This window comes from Mesoplodon mirus (assembly GCF_964341445.2).
Source record: "Mesoplodon mirus genome assembly, chromosome: 6".
NCBI lineage: Eukaryota > Metazoa > Chordata > Mammalia > Artiodactyla > Ziphiidae > Mesoplodon > Mesoplodon mirus.
The window spans coordinates 28,907,139-28,927,700 of record NC_138982.1 but is presented as its reverse complement, the minus strand read 5'-3'; the positions used below and the strand labels follow the sequence as shown (position 1 = coordinate 28,927,700).

The window sequence follows — 20,562 nt, the reverse complement described above, 5'->3', positions numbered from 1 at the left end:
ACGCAATAAGCTAGACCCTGCCTTTAGAGGGAATCAGAATAAAGTTATAAGAAGCCGAAGTCCTCTTATTTCTAATTATTACTTCCATAACAGTTGGTGCTTCCAAAGACAGAGAACTAAGTAAACTGACAGTAAACCAAATACACTGACTCTCAGTAAATGTGTCCTAGGAAGACAAGTGAATGTATGGATATAAAGGAGATATTACTCAGAAATGTCTTCCAGTCCAGTGACCAAGGAACTTGTGCCAGGTTTTAGGAAAAGGCAGGGTCTGCAAAGAATAAAAATTAGTTATTTAAACCCAAGAGGGACCCACTGGAGGTGCTATGAGGAAAAGTAAGCACAAGGCTAGTCAGTTTTTTGGTCTCACAATTGCAACTGACCCTTGAATAATGCAGGGATTAGTTCAAATATAATTTACAGTTGGCTGTCTGTATCCAAGGTTGCTAGGCATTTGCAGATTCAACCAACCATGGACCGTGTACTACTACAGTATTTACTATATTTATATTGAAAAAATCCACGTATAGACGGACCTATGCAGTTCAAACCTGTCTTGTTCAAGGTCACCTAATTCCTTTCCCACCTGTTATCCTTCCTAACTTAAACTCTACAGCACTGTAGCACAGCAAACACGCTGCTTGAATCATGTCCCAAGACAACAAGAGCAGTTCCTACAGCCAGAGGGGAAGTTGTATCACTATCGAGAACTGGGAACTTGAGCAAGAATGGGTAGGAAGAGCAACATTATTCCATTTCAGAAACACATGAGAGTGATCCCAGAGATCACCTTATACCAGGAAGAAAATGCTGGAACTCTAACGCTATCACTGTATCCCATATTTATCAAGTGTGCTCCTGCGCTGAGGTGACTGGGAGAAATATGAGTCAGAAGGAGAACAATAGACTCCAGGCATTCGTAGATTTTTACATTCATGATTTCACCCTTGTTCAAGCAATCCAGGACACGAAGTAATTTATCATTTTTCTGATAAATTACTTTTGAACCACAAGCTGCCTAAGGCTGGTGTGAGAAAGCATTTCTGCTTCTGATCCTAATGTAGCTTGGTGGTTCTCTAGAACATACTCCAGAAATATTTACACATTTGAGATTTTTCAAAAACTTCAAGAGGTGCATCCTTCATAAATGCTTGTTGTATGTCTTCATTATAGTAACAGAATTTTTTAAAGTACAAAATTCCTAAACTGGAAACCACCATTCATCTACGTTACTACAATAAAAATTACAAAGCGGTAAGCTGAACAAGAGAAGCCTAAAGAAGTGGGAGGCAGCTAGTCGTGATGCTTCTGGTATGTGATATATCCCGGAAGTAACACAAAGCTTGACCGAAGACTTTTACAGATGGATCTGTGCCTGTGTGTGCTGCCTGCCTTCCTATTATTAAGGATAAACCACCCATGCTCCTACCTAAGGCCAGTCTCTCCACTTGTGCGCCTTGCTTCAGCAATTCACTACTCTTTCCTGTATCATCAGTTTATTCCTCTTTATTGGAGCACTCTCAATATTGATGTATGCTGCTTCTCTTCTACCCAAAAAAAAAAATTGTCTCTTGACCAACTTTCCCCCTTCAGTTGCCACATGTCTCTCCTCCCACTCCACCCTGAACCCACTCCAGTGTGACTTCTGTCCTCCACTGAAACTGCTCTTCTCAAAGTCACCAATGACCTCCCACTGCTAAATCCAACAATCAATTCACAGCTCATGTAAAACTTCACATTTCAGCAACATGTGCCACGGATGATCACTCCCCTTCCTTGGCACATTTACATCACTTAGCTTCCTGAGCTTTCAGATATTTCGAAAGCCAAAGGAGTTTTCCTTTTACCTAGCTCGGTTTTCCTTCCCTGGCCTCCTCAACTAATTCCTCTTCTCCTGACCCCTAGATGTAAAGGGCCCCAAAGCTGGGGCCTTCAGTTGCCTCTAGCTGTATCTACTGGATTGCGTCAATATTACCCCTTTAAAAATACCATCCACAATTGATAACTTTCACAGCTTTTTCTTCATCTTGGACCTTTTCCCTGAACTCTGGGATAGTACCTGTCTCCTTGACCTCTCCACTTAAATGTTTAATAAATATCTTCAACTTAGCATGTCCAGAACCAAACACCTGACCTTCTCCTTTTATAAGCTTCCCCTTCTTCGTTAAATAAAACTCTTATCTTCCTAGTTATTCAGACCAAAAACATTACCAGAGGTGTATTTGACTCCTGGCCTTCACTCATAACTCAAATCCAATCCACCAGCAAATCCTGTTGTTCAAACCACAATTACCTCTCACCTCTAACCTTCTACACGGTCCCTCTGCTTCTGCCCTTGCTCCCTCTACAATCCTTTCTCAACCAGGCAGAATGTAATTCTTTTAAACTATACATCAGATGTTGATACTTACTTGCCAATAACTTCCCATCTCATTCAGAATAAAAGCCAAATGCACCTCTCTAAAAGACTAGATTCCCAGTCATCTCTCTCATTGAATCCCTACTACTCTCTCCTCACATTGCTGCAGCCACACTGACCTCTCTGTTGTTCCTTGAACACATCAGTAATATTCCTACATCAGGGCCTTTGCACTACTTGTTCGCTCTGCTTGAGGTGCTCACTCCGTCACCGCCATCTGACATTTACTAAAGTGTTCCGTTCTCAGGGAGGTACTCCCTGACCACCCTATTCACAATTTCCATCAGTCCCCCTACGCTATTAACTCTCTATCCTCCCCTCCTTGCTTTATTTTCCTTTATAGCCCCACTATCTAACTGACTACATATTTTACTTATTTATCTTGCTTCTTGTCAACCTCTCCACCCTAAAAAGCAAGCGTAATCAAATCATGAATTTTTCTCTATTTTGTTTTCACTGTTAATATCTCCTAGAAAACTCTTCAATGAGTAAGACTGGCTTCAAATTTCTCAGGAGGAATAATGGATGTTAGAAACAAACTGAGCAAAGTCTTCAAAGTTCTGAGGAAAATTATTTTCAATCTAGAAATACTAATATATACCCAGATAAATTATCAATCAACTGTGAGAATAAAAATATTTTCTAATATGTATAACTCAAAAAATTCATCTTTCACCATTTACCCTTCTGAAAATTTATTCAAATTGTGACAATGGGACACAAGAGTCATTAGAACCAACCCAGAAATATAATGAAAAGAAATCTGAGTGTAACAGTTCTGCAAAAGGCCAACGAAGCTCTGGTCCATACTAAAACAGAAGGTCCAGGTTAAGTGATGTATTTCTTCAACAAGACAGTAGGTAACCTAACAAAAATTTATTTTGTGATTTAAAATCATATATTTTAAAGCCTAAAAGTACAGCTGTGGTGTGCTATCCATAAATGGAGAGACACAGACCTCTTATGAGCATTAAGCGAAAAGAATGGTAATTTAAAACTCTGGTAAAAACAAAGAACTATACACACATGTGGGGTGAAAAATGGTATAAATATGAAGCAAAATACAGTATTTTTGAGAAGATGAAGAAAACTAAGAAATCTTTTGTTCTGGAAAACAATTTCTACTGGTCAGTTAATTCTGCATGGAACACAGAATTAAGTGATACTCTGAATTGATATATAATCACTATATTAGAAATAATGAATATAATCATCTCTCTACAATGTTACTTTGCTGAAAGTCATTTATCACTATCATATTCTGATTATCAAAAAAAAAAAGGAAAATAACAAGTTTTGACAACATGTGGAGAAACTGGAACCCTCACACATTGCTGGTGGGAATATGAAAGGCTACAGCCACTGTGGAAAACAACTTGGTGGTTCCTCAAAAAGGTAAATAAAAAATTACAACATGACCCAGCAATTATACTCCTAGGTATATACCTAACAGAACTGAAAACAGGTGCTCAATAAGAACATGTGCACCTAAATCCACAGAAGCACTACTCACAAGAGCCAAAAGGTGGAAGCAAACCAATTATATATACAATGGAATATTACTCAGCTGTGAAAATGCATAAAGTACTGACACATGCTACAATACAGATGAACCTTGAAAACAGTGAAAGAAGTGAAATAAGTGAAAGAAGCCAGACATAAAAGGCCACATACTACATGATTCCATTTATATGAAATATTCAAAATAGATAAATCCTTAGAGACAGAATACAGACTGATGGATACCAGGAGTTGGGAGGAGGTCAGAATGAGGAGAAACTGTTTAAAAAGTAAGGCATTCTACCTTGGAGTGATGGAAATATGTGTAACTAGAGAGAGGTGGTGGGTTCTACTGAATTATTCACTTAATTTTATGTTACATAAATTTCACCTCAATAAATTATTCTAAAAAATAGATATTCTACTTTTAGATCAGTCTTTTCGTATTTTCTTATTTCCAGAGTATTTAAAGATTTCCATAATCTTCTTTCATATTGGAAGGCTCTTAGGATCAAATATTTCTGATTTTGAAGGAACATTTATCTCAGATTCACTAATCATTTAAGTTTCATTTTTTCCCCTCTGTTAAATCCAAGTAAAATTTTTTTAAATGTTATATTTTTCATCTATTACATCAGTTCATCACCAGAAGATAGGAGTAGGGATTTTTTGCTTGTTTCTTTTTTACATCATTTTTATCTTTTATTTTTTCAGCTCTACTGATGTACGACTGACCTCAATATAATATAATAAAATGTAAGATATTTAAAGTGTATACTGTGTTGATTTTTACTTTGACGTACTCCTGCCCACTTACTGATTTACGCTTTTTTTTGCCTCTGCTTTTGGTGTCTAATTTAAAAAATAAAAAAAGCATTGCCAGGACCAGTTTCAAGCACCTTACCACATCTGCTTCTAGGAGTCTTTATGGTCAAGGTTTTCTGTTCAAGTCTTTAATCTATTTGGAGTTGATTTTTGTGTATTGTGTAAGATAGTGGTCCAATTTTCCCAACACTGTTTATTAAAAGAGACTATCCTTTCCCCAGTGAATATTCTTAGGTCTTTTGCTATAAATTAATTGACCATCTATGTGTGGTTTATTTCTGGGCTTGCAATTCTTTTCCATTAGTCTCTATGTCTGTTTTTATGCTAATACCATACTGGTTAGATTACGTACCTTTGTAATATAATTTGAAATCAAGAAGTATGATGCCTTCAGCTTTGTTCTTCTTTCTCAAGAGTGCTTTGGCTATTCAGGGTATTTTGTGGTTCCATACAAATTTTAGGATAGCTTTTTCTATTTATGTGAAAAATGTCATTGGGCTTCTGATAGAGGTTTCATTGAATCTGTAGATTGCTTTGGGTAGTATGAACATTTTAACAATATCAATTCTTCCAATCCATGAGCACAGACTATTTTTCTATTTATTTGTGTCTACTTCAATTTCTTTCATCAATGTCTTAAAATATTCAGTATATATATCTTTCACCTCCTTGGTTAAATTTATTCCTGAGTTTTATTCTTTTTGATGCAACTGTAAATGGGACTGTTTCTTTAATTTCTCTTTCTGATAGTTCATTGTTAGTGTATAGAAATGCAACAGATTTTTATATATTGATTATATATCCTGCAAATTTACTGAATGTGTTTATTAATTGTGGCAGTTTTTTTGGTGGAGTTTTCTACATATAATATCATACCTCTGTTTTATTTCTTCCCTTCTGATCTGAATACTTTGGGTTTGTTTTTTTTTTGTTTTTTTTTGGTTTTTTTTTTTGGTTTTCGGTTGTTTGATTGCTCTGGCTGGAACTTCCAGGACTATGTCAAATAAAATTGGTGAGATTGTTTCTTTGAATATGGGAAACACCATCTTGTTTCTCATGGTTACTCACTGCAAAAAATAACCCTGATAAAATAGCCCAAGAAAATAACACTCAGGTTCTTGTTGGGGGCAGGGCAACAAGTTTGGGCATTCTTGTCATATTCCTGATCTTAGAAAAAAAAGCTTTCACCTTGTCACCATAAAGTATGATGTTAGCTATAGGTTTCTCATATGTGGTCTTTATTAATATATTCCCTCTATACCCAGTTTGTTGAAAGTTCATACCATGATGTTGAATTTTGTCAAATGCTCTTTCTGCATCTACTGAGATGATCACATGATTTTTATCCTTCATTTTATCAATGTGGTGTATCACATTGATTTGTGGATAATGAAGCATACTTGTATCCCTGGAAAAAGTCCCACTTGATCACGGTGTGTGATATTTTTAATGTGCTGTTGAATTTGGTTCAATATAGTTTGTTGAGGATTTCCATTGAATGAAAGATTCCTCAGTTTTTATAGTGCTTTACAATTTTCAAAAGTTTCACACACATGATTTCATATAATCCTATAATAATCCTTTATATCCCCACACCTATATTGCCCCTTCCCCCTTCCCTCTCCCAGCTGGTAAACACTAGTTTGTTCTTTATATCTGTGAGTCTGCTGCTTTTTTGTTTTATTCACTAATTTTGTTGTATTTTTTAGATACCACATGTAAGTAGTGCCAAACAGTATTTGTCTTTCTCTGTCTGACTTATTTCACTTAGCATAATGCCCTCCAAGTCCATCCATGTTGCTGCAAATGGCAAATTTTACCATTTTTTAAGTAGTATTCCTGTGTGTGTGTGTGTGTGTGTGTGTGTGTGTGTACACACACAAAATATCTTCTTTATCCATTCATCTGTTGATAGACACTTGAGTTGCTTCCATATCCTGGCAAGTGTAAATAATGTTGCAGTGAACACTCTGGTGCATGTATCTTTTTGACATAGTGTTTTTGTTTTGTTCAAATACACACCCAGGAGTGGAACTGCTGAGCCATGTGGTAGTTCTTTTAAATTTTTTGAGAAACCTCCAAACTGTTTTCCACAGTGGTCGCACAAATTTACATTCTCACCAACAGTGTACAAGGGTTCCCTTTCCTCCACATCTTTGCCAACATTTGTTATTTGTGTTCTTTTTGATGATACCCATTCTGACAGGTGTGAAGTGATACCTTATTGTGGTTTTGATTTGCATTTCCCTGATTATTAGTGATGCTGAGCATCTTTTCATGTGTTTGTTGGCCATCTGCATTTCCTCTTTGGAAAAATGTCTATTCAGTTCATCTGCCCATTATTTAATCAGGTTGTTTTTTTGATGTTGAGTTGTATGAGCTATGTATATATGTTAGATATTAACCCATTATTGGTCATATCATTTGCAAATATCTTCTCCCATTCAGTAAGTTGTCTTTTCATTTTGTTGATGGCTTCCTTTGCTGTGCAAAAACTTTTAAGCTTAATTAGATCCTGTATGTTGATTTTTGCTTTTCTTTCCTTTGCTTTAGGAGATGGATCCAAAAAAATATTGCTGCAATTTATGTCAGAGTGTTCTGCCTATGTTTTTCTCTAGGAGTTTTATAATATCCAGTCTTACATTTAGGTCTTTAATCCATTTTGAGTTTATTTTTGTTTGTGGTATTAGAGAATGTTCTAATTTCATTCTTTCACATGTAGCTGTCCAGTTTTCCCAGTACCGCTTATTGAAGAGACTCTCTTTTCTCCGTAGTATATTTGTGCCTCCTTTGTCGTAGATTAACTGACCATAAGTATGTGGGTTTATTTCTGAGCTCTCTATTCTGTTCCATTGATGTATGAGTCTTTTTTAATTATCAAAGCTTTGTAGTATAGTCTAAAGTCAGGACACATGATTCCTGCAGCTCGCTACTTCTTTCTCAAATTTGCTTTGGCTATTTGGTGTCTTTGGTGTTTCCATACCAATTTTAAAATTATTTGTTCTAGTTCTGTGAAAAATGCCACTGGTATTTTGATAGGGACTGCACTGAATCTGTAAGATTGCCTGCGGTACTATGGTCATTTTAACAATATTAATTCTTCCAATCCAAGAACATGATACATCTTTCCATCTGTTTGTGTAGTTGTCAATTTCTTTCATTAGTATCTCATATTGATAGTTTTCTGAGTACAGGTCTTTTACCTCCTTAGTTAGGTTTGTTCCTAGGTATTTTACTCTTTTTGACGAGATGGTAAATGGGATTGTTTCCTTAATTTCTCTCTTTGATAGTTCATTGTTAGCATATAGGAATGCAACAGATTTCTGTATGTTAATTTTGTATCCTGCAACTTTACCAAATTCACTGATGAGCTCTAGCAGTTTTCTGGTGGCATCTTTAGGATATCCTATGTATACTATCATGTCATCTTCAAACAGTGACAGTTTTACTTCCTTTCTATTTTGGATTCCTTTTATTTCTTTTTCTTCTCTGATTGCTGAGGCTAGAACTTCCAAAACTATGTTGAATAAAAGTAATGAGAGTGGACACCCTTGAGCTTTCCTTTCTTAACGTAGGTGTTTATGGCTATGAACTTTCCTCTTAGAACTGCTTTAGCTGCATTGGATTAGGGATAATTTTTATCTTCTTTTTACTTTTCTGTATATACCAAACTTTCTAATGAAATATATTACATTCACAATTTTTAAATGTTTGCAACTTATTAAAAGGATAAAAATGTTAAACGAAATGGGAAGGAGCACTAGAATAGACCACTTTGGGTAAAAATCTGTTATTCTAAGCTGATATAAAAGACTTTGGAAGTTTAAAATGTTTTAAACCAAGAATGATTTGAGAGCATCAGCATGCACATACAATTTACATAGACAGAAAGAACAAGAAGAGAATAAAGAAATATATACCTTACTATAAAGGAATGATTCTATCAAAGATTTATCTTCCTTTTATATTTTGAGATATGACCTTTGGTATCTGTGTTGTTACTACAGAAGAACCTATAAGTACTCTAGTATTTCCCAGCAGTTACACAGTTCTTTCCCCAAGTTATTTGCTAACTTGTAATGAATCGACAGAAATGAGAAGCACAGGGGAGGCAGAAGAAAAGGCAGCTTGGCTGAAACAGAAAACAAACTGCCTGATTCCATTTATTTTCCCTACAAGTCAGTCATGAGCAAACATACAAGTGATCTAAAGGATGACTTCTGAAATTGCAAAAGTGATCCACAATTGGATAGGGAAGTAAATTTAATTATGGGTATCAGCATATATTAAATGAAATATACCCCCCAAAATGTAATAGAATAGAGCACAGCATATATTCAAGGTAGCCAGGGTAGAATGGTCTTAACTCTTGTTTGTTTCATTTGTGCATTTATACCTGTGGGAAATGGCTCGTAAGTATAAAATTTATTTCTTACTATGGGTTGTGGTTAAAAAGAAAAATGTGAATGCTACCTATCTGAGATACCTTCAATGCTAAGTTCAATCATTCTAATTTCGCAACTCCAACAAATTTAATGAATGTTGGGAGGTAAGGAGGTAGGAAGGTAGGAAAGAAGGAAAGATGAAAAGGGAAGGAAAAGAAATATAGAACAAAAAGTATTCAGTAAGAAAAGTGCTAAAAGTCTGCTGGTGGGAAAATATTTTTAAAGCCCTCATGCAGGCTCAATTAAAAGAGAAGGAAAACAATGAAGAAAAGGAAGAGACTGGAAGCTGGTGGGTAGATATATAAGTGGAAAGAAACGGATCAGGGAACTCTGTGTTAGAGGGCAACATTATTCCCTGAAAGAGCCTGCAATCTAAACCTGGCAGCAGTGTATAAACACACACATACACACCCATAAACATTTTTTGTACACAGATATATAAAACACATTACTGTAACTATAATGAGGGTATTATTATGAAATGAATGTTTATCACCCCCCAAAACTCATATGCTGAAATCTTAATTGCAAGTGTAATGGTATTAGGAGTGAGGCCTTTGGGAAGCGATTAGGTCATGAGGGTGGAGCCCTCATGAATGGGATTAGTGCCCTTATAAACAGAGACCTTAGAGAGCTCTCTCATTCCTTCCACCAAGTGAAGACACAGCAAGAAGACATCCATCTATGAACCAGCAAGTGGGTCCTCACCAGACACCAAATTTGCTGGCACCTTGATCTTAGACTTCCTAGCCTCCACAACAGTGAAAAATAATTTTTTGTTATTTATAAGTCACCTAGTCTATGGGATTTTTGTTACAAAAGCCCGAACAGACTAAGACAGCTGATGATAGTACTGAATTTTTAAATGTACGTTTTGAATAAATATATACTTACCGTTCAAGAAAACTTTATTGATCCACAAATCTAACTGACACTGGAAAACGCATGCTCTTGTTATGGGTCATAGATGACGTCAGGCTCTGTACAACAGAGTTTGCCAAATAAAAGTCTTGGTTGGCCAATCGGAAGTAAAGAATCAAGAAATAGAGATCAGCTGAGTTATCCCTCAACTGAGCTGCAGGAAAAACAGCAAATACCTAGAAAAATAAAAAAATAAAATAGCTTCAAATATCCTCTCCCTAAGCAAAGGAACCCTAAACCAAAGCCATCAATGCAAAAAGCAAGCTGAAAAAGTTTATGTCATAATATTTTTGGATCTTAGGGGACAAATGTTAGCTTACTCTTTAATCACTCTTTCAATCATCTATTTTAGCTCCTAGAAGAAACTCACTTTAAAATGCCTACAATAAAAAGCATTATAATAAAAAAAAAACCTAAAACACCTCAATATAAAACAAATCACCTGTTATCACTTTGTTTCACTGAAATGAAATAAAAGTGTTCAAATAAGAAATACACTACTAATACATAGTAAACTAATATCAAGTATTAAAATCACTTAAAATAAAAAATGGAAATCTGACATTTGCAAACAAATGTGAAAAAAAACTCCACTGAAAATGAATTCCAAAGCGTAAATAAAATATAAAATTAGAATACAGATGTATCAGTGTGGCAAGTAAATATTATTTGTGAATTAAAAATTAATTTCCATAGCCTTTTTGCCTATAGAAAAAGAAAAACATTTATCATCTTTAGTAATATACTTCAATCTACTTTCACAAGTCATATCTGACATAGATGTATCTCTACATAAAATCAAGAACAATGGAATTTCTTAAATATCTAATTTAGGTAAAGAACCTCTAAATAATAATAAATTACTAAATATATTATTATCACTCTTTTCTAGATTTCATTCTGTATTAGTTTACTTTACTCCCAATAACCTGTTACAGCTTCCTTGAGACTCAGCATATGTACAAAAGGACAACAGTAGTTAGGTAAAATATAAATCAAAAACACAGAACTGAAAAACATTATAATAATAGATGTATCTGAAACCTACTGGGATTCAAAAGAAATTAATTACTTAAAACACATTTGAGCATCATATGCTACTAAAACCAAATAACAAAGTATGATTTCTGAAGAATACCAATGAATGTAGCACTGATCTCCAGATAGATTTAAGGAAACTGTTCTGTGCCCCTATACTGAATATAGTTCATGATTTGTTTGTTCATTTGATAAAGAGAATGATTTATTATATTCTGATGGAGAATTTCCTTATTTTAACTTTCAATCTCATCTGAAAAGTTACAAACAACATGTTTCTAAATTATATAATCTATGTATGGAAAATATCTAGATATTGTCAGCAGCTCCTTGGACAGCAATATAGTCACATGGTTTTTCTCCATGGTTGAACTAAAAATCGCCACACCACTGAAGTAAAGCATGTCTTTATTTCTCATCATTCCCTTGTAAAAATATAAACCATTTTTATATTATGGATGTCTCTTTAGAGTGAAAGACATTCAAGTATCTTTCAGTTATTCCAATATATGTATATTTGATAAATGTGTGTTTATGTAATACTTAGTATAGACTGTCACACTACTGTGTCAATACTGTTCAGAGAATGATGGCTATTTCTTCAGAAAGTACAACAGTAACCAAAGAAAAAGTGACACTACAATCAGTGTCCTCAGTAGTTGTGATCTGCTTTGTTTCTAAACACATACTTTACATCCCAGTCAATTTTACATTTCTTACACTGCTGGGATCATGATTCACTTTATTGTTTTGACAGGACATAATCCAATAAAAGATCTCATTGACATACTATCAAAGAAACCAAGAAGGAAGGAAGAAGACTACAGGAAGAATTAAGAAACACGGAAGGCTATCTGTACAGGAAAAGTGTATGTTATGCTTAGACTCGCTCAGCAAGCCACATGCAGAAGGAATGTTTACCTCTGTCTCACTGAAAGGATATACGATTCTTCTAGTTATTCTCTATGGAATTGCATAAACATTGAGAAATCTAGAAATAGACATACACATGCACATATAAAAATTACTGTCAGTGTATAAGTTACTGCTGCCCTGGGACTGCAATAATTTATGTAACATCTGTTTTCATATTTTTCTAATTTTTTTCCTAATTAACATGCATATTTAACACATAAATGCTCAGACCACCTCTTTTTTCTGCTGACTGTGCCTCTTTATTTTTGAAGTTGTGCACTCCTAAGGAGAATTCAGGATAGATGGAAACCAAAATCTTATTGAAAGCACTAATTTTACAATATAAACAACAGTACTAAACCAATTTTCAAGAAAATACTACAGCCTTAAGAGTTTTCACAAGAACATTTCAATCTGCTAACAATAATTATACAGTAAATTAAGGTCCAAATACCAAAAAGTAACATAAAAGCACAATTCCAATATCATATTAATCTTCTTCATTTTTTCTAACTTTTATAAGAGCTGAAAAAACCTTTTATAACATCTATGATTTCTTGTCTTTGTAAGTTTTGGTAGCATTTTAAAAATTTTATGCCTTAGGCAAATAACATAAATAAATACATTCCATATAGTAAACATCAAGAAGTATACAACCAACTAGATCTTTTTTAAATTGTGAACTTCAAATACTGTCCAGATGTGAGGAAAGGGGAAAGTTTTGACTCTAAAAGTCATTAAAGTACAATCAACTTCTGGAAGCTCTTAATCTGTACTTGGAAATTCAAAATTCAAAACACTACTAGTCTTTAAGTAAAATTAGAGGCTCATGAAACCAATGCTACAATAACAAACGTATTCCCAAGTAACAATGCTTAACCTGCCAACACTGTGACTTCAGGTGTACTTACCTCACTTTAGAACTAATCTTTTAGTTCTAAAATATTGTCTTTTAATTGCCTATTTATGTAGTTCAGTCAGTCATTTAATATGTCTCATCTGCTATCAGGGCTTTTCTAGGCCTTTGTAGATGCTGAAATTGTCTCACAGAACTTAATTTTATTTGGAGAACCAAATAGTATCCAACAACCATGCAAATACATAATTGCAAACAGAGAGAAATGCTACTAAAAATATGGGAAATTCCCCACCATGAGATTTTATAATAGGAGACTTGATGTATCCCAGAGAGCAGCAAAGACCTAAAGTAAGACTGAAATGAGATCTGAAAGGTATGGGAAGTGTTCAAGTCTGGGCACATCAAGCGCAAAGGTCTAAAAGCACTTACGAGAGAAGCACATTCAAAGTCAGGAAAGAGAAGCAAAGAGGCCAGCCACAGCTAAAGAGGGAATGTACGTGAAACAAAAAAGGCAGAGTACTTGAATAAGGCAAAATTCCTGAAGGGTTTTAAATAAGGTATGACAACCAACTGTATGTTGAAAAAATACCCAGTGTGGCAGAATCATGGAGGGGGCAAGAGAAATGCAGGGGAGGAGGTGAGCGTGAGGTGACAGTAGCGTAGACTAAGGTGATGGTGGGGAAGACAAAGATGAGAAGGCAGAAAGAGACAAAGGGGATAACAATCAGCAGACTTTGATGAAAGATTAGATTTTGTGGAGGATGCAGATGAAGAGTAATTCCATTCATTGATATAGGGAACCCTAACAGAAGGGTGCAGGTGTTGGAAGGAAGAGCCCAAGTTTAGACTTGGACATGTTAAGGGGTTAGCTGATGGAAACATCCTGTGGGCATTTCAACAGAAACATCTGGAGCTACTACTAGAGTCTGGAGCTATAGGAAGGGTCTGGGCTAGAATCAAATTTAGAATTTACCAGGATACGGGTACTAGATAAAAAATAGAGGTCTACATTGTTTTCCCACAAGAAAACCCCTTCACACATCCAGCACCTTCCCTGTTTCTAGTTATCACACCACATCAGAATAGGAAAACATACATTTCATAATCTGACAAACTCATTTAGCCTAAAATTGGTTCATTCCATAAGGCACACTCGCCTTACCTTAAGTTGTGGAATAATAGTCATCATTTATTAGAATACCTACTCTGGGACAGAACTATAAAAATACACTGAAGCACTCTAAAAATGTGGCAGATTAATCCTCACAATAACCTTAGAATTTTACAATCTTCATGCCTGCTTTTCAGATGAGGACACTGAATTTGGGGATGTGTAAAGTCGCTAGTGAAGCCAGTAAATGATAGAGGCATCCTTCCAACCCAAGGCTACCTTAACCGACAACCCATCGTTCCTTCCACCAAAAGGAGGGTAGCAAGGATAGTGTAAGACTCTGGGCTTTATAAAAAGTGTAAATCACTACGCTGTACACCTGAAATTTATATAATATTGTAAGTCAAAAAGAGTCTGGGCTTAAAAAAAAAAAAAGTAGTGAATTACCTGGCGGTTCAGTGGTTAGGACATGGTACTTTTACTGCCGGGGCCCAGGTTGAATCCCTGTTGGGGAACTAAGAGCCCACAAACTGCTCGGCGTGGCAAAAAAAAAAGACAGAAAGAAAAGAGTCTGGGCATTAAAATCAAATCAACCTCAGTTCCAGTCCTGGCTCCAGAAGACCACTTAAACTCTTACGTTTCCTCACCTGCAATTTCCTCCCCTGCTAGGAAGTATTAATGTTTTATGAAACACGTGAAGGCTCTGGGTTGGGCATCACCATTAACATGACATGTTCCTTCACCACAGGAGTGCCAGATGAAAGAGGACTCAAAACACAGATAGCTTTGGAAATTTCCCAGCACAGAGAATGGCAGGGCATCAGGAAGAGCTGCCTCAGCTCACCCTTGCTCTTCCCCCAACTGGGGAAGAGTAGCTTCCATCAGAAGAGCAGAAGCCAATATCCTAAAGTTGTCAATAGAGAATTCAGCAGTGGGTCTAAAACTTCAGTGTGCGTAAAAATCTCCTAAGGAGCTTCTTAAAATGGAGATTCCCAAGCAGACCTTCCCAAAGATTCTGATACAGCAGTGGAAGAGATGACTCTTCAAGCTTTCTAAAAGATCTCTACCAACAACAACCACTTTCCATTCTTCAGGCACATAATTTTTAAACTATTTATTGAACATATATAATACTTTATTTTGTCCAATTAAATTGTACCCAACTTAACAACTACTGTCAAGGTTCTTTTTCAATAGAAAGAGGGATAATTAAACAGCAGCAGTTTTAACTATACATAAAATGTCTCTACCAAATTTGATTTGCCTTAATCCAGATTTTAGTCTTGTGATTAAAACTAAGTCATTTAGGGATTTACACGTCAAAAGACATAGGAATGTTTAAGGGAGATGAATGGTTCATAAGGAAACTTCTGTCACATAAGTTAACCACTGGCTAAATAAAATATATTGTTGATTAGTAAAGAATCTTAAAAATATGTAAAAGGGTCTAAAGCAGTAACAGTTATCCAAAAAAAAAAAAAAAAAATGGAGTAAGAGCTTACATATAACCCTCAGTGATACCACTGGATGCTAACAGACACTGGTACCAAAACAGCATTCAAGACCGAAAATGCCTACTGTATTTCCAGATACTTCAGATCACTTAGAAAATTAAAGTACGCCCATCTTCCTTTCTACATGAACCACAATTGTCACTATGGAAGTATACATTCTGGTCACTGCCCCAGCAGCCCCCATTAACCTGACCTACAGGCAGGGCACACTGAGTCAGGGCTGCCTTAACAACATTCCAGAGGCTTAAGAGATTCTAACGAATTCTAAAACTCAAATTTCCACCCAAGGTTAACGGAATTTAATTTTTTAATTTTGAAATTTCAAGATGGGTGTTATTCTTTCAAGGCTTATGTGCAAAGCTAAATGTGAGCAGTTAAAAGTTTAAAGTTTAGTACATACGGTCTCCTTGTATTCCTCTGAATCAAAGAAAATACCCACTCAGGTTTGTTTGTTTTTAACCTCATGACTTACATGACCATGACAGGAATAGAAAGCTAAGGGTAACAAAGTTGCTTGAAAAAATATTTTAGTGAAAATAACATCCATACTCTACCACGATATTGATATCTATATGAAGTATCTCATTTAATGCCACCTTACCTCCACCCCACCCCCACCAAAACAAACAAACAAAACAGTTAATAAGAACTTAAGGACACTAACTTGCCCAAGACCTCATCACTAACAAATGGTAAAGCTGGGATTTGAACCCAAGAAATCTTAACACACAGGCCATATGGTCTTAACCACTGTATCATGCCACTTCAATTCAAAGACAATTATAAGTGTAACATACCTGATCGTTACTCACTGTTCATAACTTCCCTTAATTTTATAAACCTTTATATAGCCACTATCCCCAAAGCACTGACACAATCTAAGTCTGTTTCTTTGACTTTTATGGTAAATGAAGTACTTCTAGGTTGTCCTAATAATAAAACATACCTTCACTTCCAAAATCACTCATCTTAGAATTCTTATAGTAGTATGTGACATTATTTTCTCTCAAACAGTCATGCTCATTTTTCACAAACAGTTGGTACCAAGTTAGATCCCACACTATCCTAAGCTCCAGGCAAAACAGAAACCAATGTATGTACAATTAAAGAAGAGAAAAATTCTTGTGATTTGAGGATTATACCTTCTAATTTTGCTCTTGATGCCAACATAGCCTCTTTTCTCTATATCCTGATTCATTTAGGATCAAGCTCTGATACCAAGTTCAAATTAGCTTACAAATAAGAAACAGATTAGTCTCCATCACACTAAATAAACCAAAGAGGTTGGGTCATTTCTGAGAGTTGCTTTGGGCACCTGAGGTCCATTTCAATCTCGGAGACCAGTCTAAATGCTCATGAAAAGTTAGAAAATTCCCGGAACTGTAGTTTCCTTAAGAAAGCTGCCGATTCAACCTGACTCCAAGAGATGAAAAATTCCCTTAAGCATATGTTAGTTTTTGTGCATTTCTTGTGGCAGACATGAGGCATGGGACTTTTCAAAGTAGACATCCTTCACAGAGCAAAAAGGATACAAACATATTTATAATTAAGGTATTCCCTTCTTTTAAGTGTGTTCCTGTAACTAAGATAAAAATAAATAAGATTTCTGAAGAAATTATTTTAGATTAAACAGGCTAAAACTTTAAGCATTATCCATAATTTTATTTTGTATTCTAAATTCTCTGTTCCAGGCTTATTAAATTATTCCACATCTCATTAACTACTCCTCCTTATGTTATTCCATTTGCTTCAGAGTTCCATTTTTTTTTAATCTATTGCTTTTTTGTAACATCACCTGTCTGTCACCTTTTATCCAATAAAAACTGTAATTTATCTTGTTCAAATTGCGAAAAGAAAAACTCGAACCATAGCTGACTGCACTGGAGGAAAGCCTATGAAAAGCAGTCACTGTCCCAAGTTATTCCAGAATTCTGAGGAAGCTTTAGTTCTCAGAAAACAGAAGTGCACAATAGTAATTAAAACCAGAAGAGAACAGATAATAAGTTAGCTCTACAAAGGACTCAATTATTTAGCACATGTATTTTTACTGTTTTGTGGCTCATGACTTTCCCATCACTTACTTTACTACCAAACTACTGTTCCTTTATTGATCTCACTGCCTATTGGCCCCTTCTCAAAAAGAATAAAAGAAACCTAAACTGGATAATGTTGTTAATTATTAGCAGCATAGAAAAATAGCTGAATCAATTATTGGGTACTTAGTGAGTATTTTAGAAAGATAATTCCAGTAGTGGGATAGAGTGCTAACAACCGAACTAGCACAGCGGCTATAGAAATGGAGGAGTGAGAGACAAAAGAACATGAGAAAAATGGTGGTACCCAGAAATAGAAATGGAAGAAGAGAAAGAAGTTTCATTTATTTCCAAGGTTTCTAATCTAGCAGGTAGGCAGATTAGATTATTTGTGCCATGAAGGGAATAAAATTTTTTTTAAAGATAGGAGGAGAAAGGGATAAGAAAAAAGATTGATTAAGAGAAAAAGCACATACTACATATCACTTCATATACATGCCTACCTCAGTATCTTGAACTCCTGCAAAAGGGATGTTGAGGACAAAAGAAGTAACAAATGAATTATCTCAGTTTTAATTCTGCTGACTCTTGTAACATTAAGTAACCTGAATTCACTGAGTAAAATGAAGTTTAGATCACGCCACTAATTCCTCAAGTTTTTGAGGTTTCATTTTATTTTAGAAGGTCTCCTTAGTTCTAAACATGCTGCTACAAGCCTACAAGTATCTTCAATTGAGTACTCTCTTTAAAAATTTTGCCAAGTTGTGGTCTCTACAATTCACACAGTATCTCACTTTGAGCTACTTCTTGGTATAAATTATCCAGCTGAATTTTAAATTTTGCATTAGGTTACTTGTTTAGTAGGTTTGAAACTAATACTTCAGCAAAACAGATACAGGAAGATCACACGTGTATCAGTGCTTTCAGTCTAATAATTCAATAAAACAGCAATCAATTAATTTACGTACTAATGCCATTTTTTTTTTGCTACTCAGAAGGATAACTTTTTAAATGTATTCTTCAAAATCATTTTTAAAATATTTAAAGATTCCAAGCAATATTATTATTATGGTCTCATATTGCAACAAAATACATAAAACTAAGAATATTCAAAATCCCATAAGAAAAAACTCTCTAGGAGGTTACAAGATTATAAATTGTGAAATGAAAAGAGGAAAATCATAAATATGATAAACACAGTATACCAAAACTTTTGGTTTTATAACCAAAATGGGTTATGAACATTTTTTTTAATAAATTTATTTATTTTATCTATTTTTATTTTTGGCTGCATTGGGTCTTTGTTGCTGTGCGCAGGCTTTCTCTAGCTGTGGCAAGTGGTGGCTACTCTTCATTGTGGTGTGCGGGCTTCTCATTGCAGTGGCTTCTCTTGCTGTGGAGCACGGGCTCTAGGTGCATGGGATTCAGTAGTCGTGGCTCATGGGCTCTAGAGCGCAGGCTCAGTAGTTGTGGCCCACGGGCTTAGTTGCTCTGTGGCACATGGGATCTTCCCAGACCAGGGCTCGAACCCGTGTTCCCTGCATTGGCAGGCGGATTCTTAACCACTGCACCACCAGGGAAGCCCTGAAGATTTTTCTAAATTAATGTTTTCCAGTTTGGATACTGGAAACTAAGCAAGAACTCTCAGGCAATTGGTTATTACTCTCCAAGGGCAGGAGCCCAAATAAAGCGCCCAACTCTTGGGACTTAAAAAAATCACCCAGAGTCAACCTCTTAAGAAATGATCCTCAAATTCTTCTGTGTTCATCTTTACAATTATTTCTCTCATCCAAGTTACATGAAGGGAAAGGTGACAGTCAGCTACCATACCCCTACAAGGAGAGTTTCAAAAAGGCTTGTTGAGGGCCTCCCTGGTGGCGCAGTGGTTGAGAGTCCGCCTGCCGATGCAGGGGATACGGGTTCGTGCCCCGGTCTGGGAGGATCCCATATGCCGCGGAGCGGCTGGGCCCGTGAGCCATGGCCGCTGAGCCTGCGCGTCCGGAGCCTGTGCTCCGCAACGGGAGAGGCCACAGCAGTGAGAGGCCCGCATACCGCAAAAAGAAAAAAAAAAAAAAAAAAAAAAAAAAAAGGCTTGTTGAAGCCTTCAAAAAGGCTGGTAACCCTGATCCTTAGTAGGACATCCTTCCCAGTCCTGTGCACTGGACCACTTGTTGTGTAAGTGACTGAACACTAGGCCATCTCCCAGAGCAGCATTTGTGGACAGGGGAAAAAACCCTGAAAGACTAGGTTACTTAATCTAAAATTGCTGCTGCTTTTAAAACATCATGGCCTAAATAATCATTGAAATACTACTATCTTCCATTGAAAACATTTAGAAATGTCCTCATCTAAAAACTACCCGTATGTAAAATGTGCTTTTAACCTTATAACTGCCCTTCTGAGCAACGTCTGATGACATTAATTTCTCAGCCCATGGTACTTGGGGTGGGAGTGGAGGTACGAGGAGGACGTCCTACAAGACTCTTCTTTGTATCTTAGAAAATGTCATTTTATTTAATCCCCATAACAGCTTAATGCAAAAGGTTTATTATTATCATTAATCCCACTTATACAGATGAAGAAATTATAGGCATTGTTAAGTAAACTTACTTAACATCACACAGTTAATAAGTGGTATTTAAACTCAGGCCTGTGACACTCCACAAGCCTATCCTTTACACACCATCACAATGTCCTCAAGTATACCTATGAGTAATGTAAGTCAAAATCACATAGTGGGGCTTCCCTGGTGGCGCAGTGGTGGAGAGTCCACCTGCCGATGCAGGGGACACAGGTTCGTGCTCCGGTCTGGGAAGATCCCACATGCCACGGAGCGTCTGGGCCCGTGAGCCATGGCCGCTGAGCCTGTGCGTCCAGAGCCTGTGCTCCGCAACGGGAGAGGCCACAGCAGTGAGAGGCCCGCGTACCGCAAAAAAAAAAAAAAAAAAAAAAAGACAAAAAAAATCACATAGTGAATTAAAG

At 36.1% G+C, this 20,562-nt stretch overlaps 1 protein-coding gene across 2 annotated transcripts in view; it reads right to left on the bottom strand.

Moving 5' to 3' along the window:
- TBC1D5 (TBC1 domain family member 5) overlaps window positions 1-20,562 on the bottom strand; it is a 563,684-nt gene that overhangs the window by 414,486 nt on the left and 128,636 nt on the right. Inside the window, exon 3 of one of the 2 annotated variants that reach the window (XM_082625793.1) lies at window positions 10,084-10,286. The exons of the other annotated variant lie outside the window; for it this stretch is intronic. The gene's annotated coding sequence lies outside the window, so the exon portion shown is untranslated. The remainder of the gene's footprint in view (window positions 1-10,083; window positions 10,287-20,562) is intronic. 2 annotated transcript variants of the gene reach the window in all.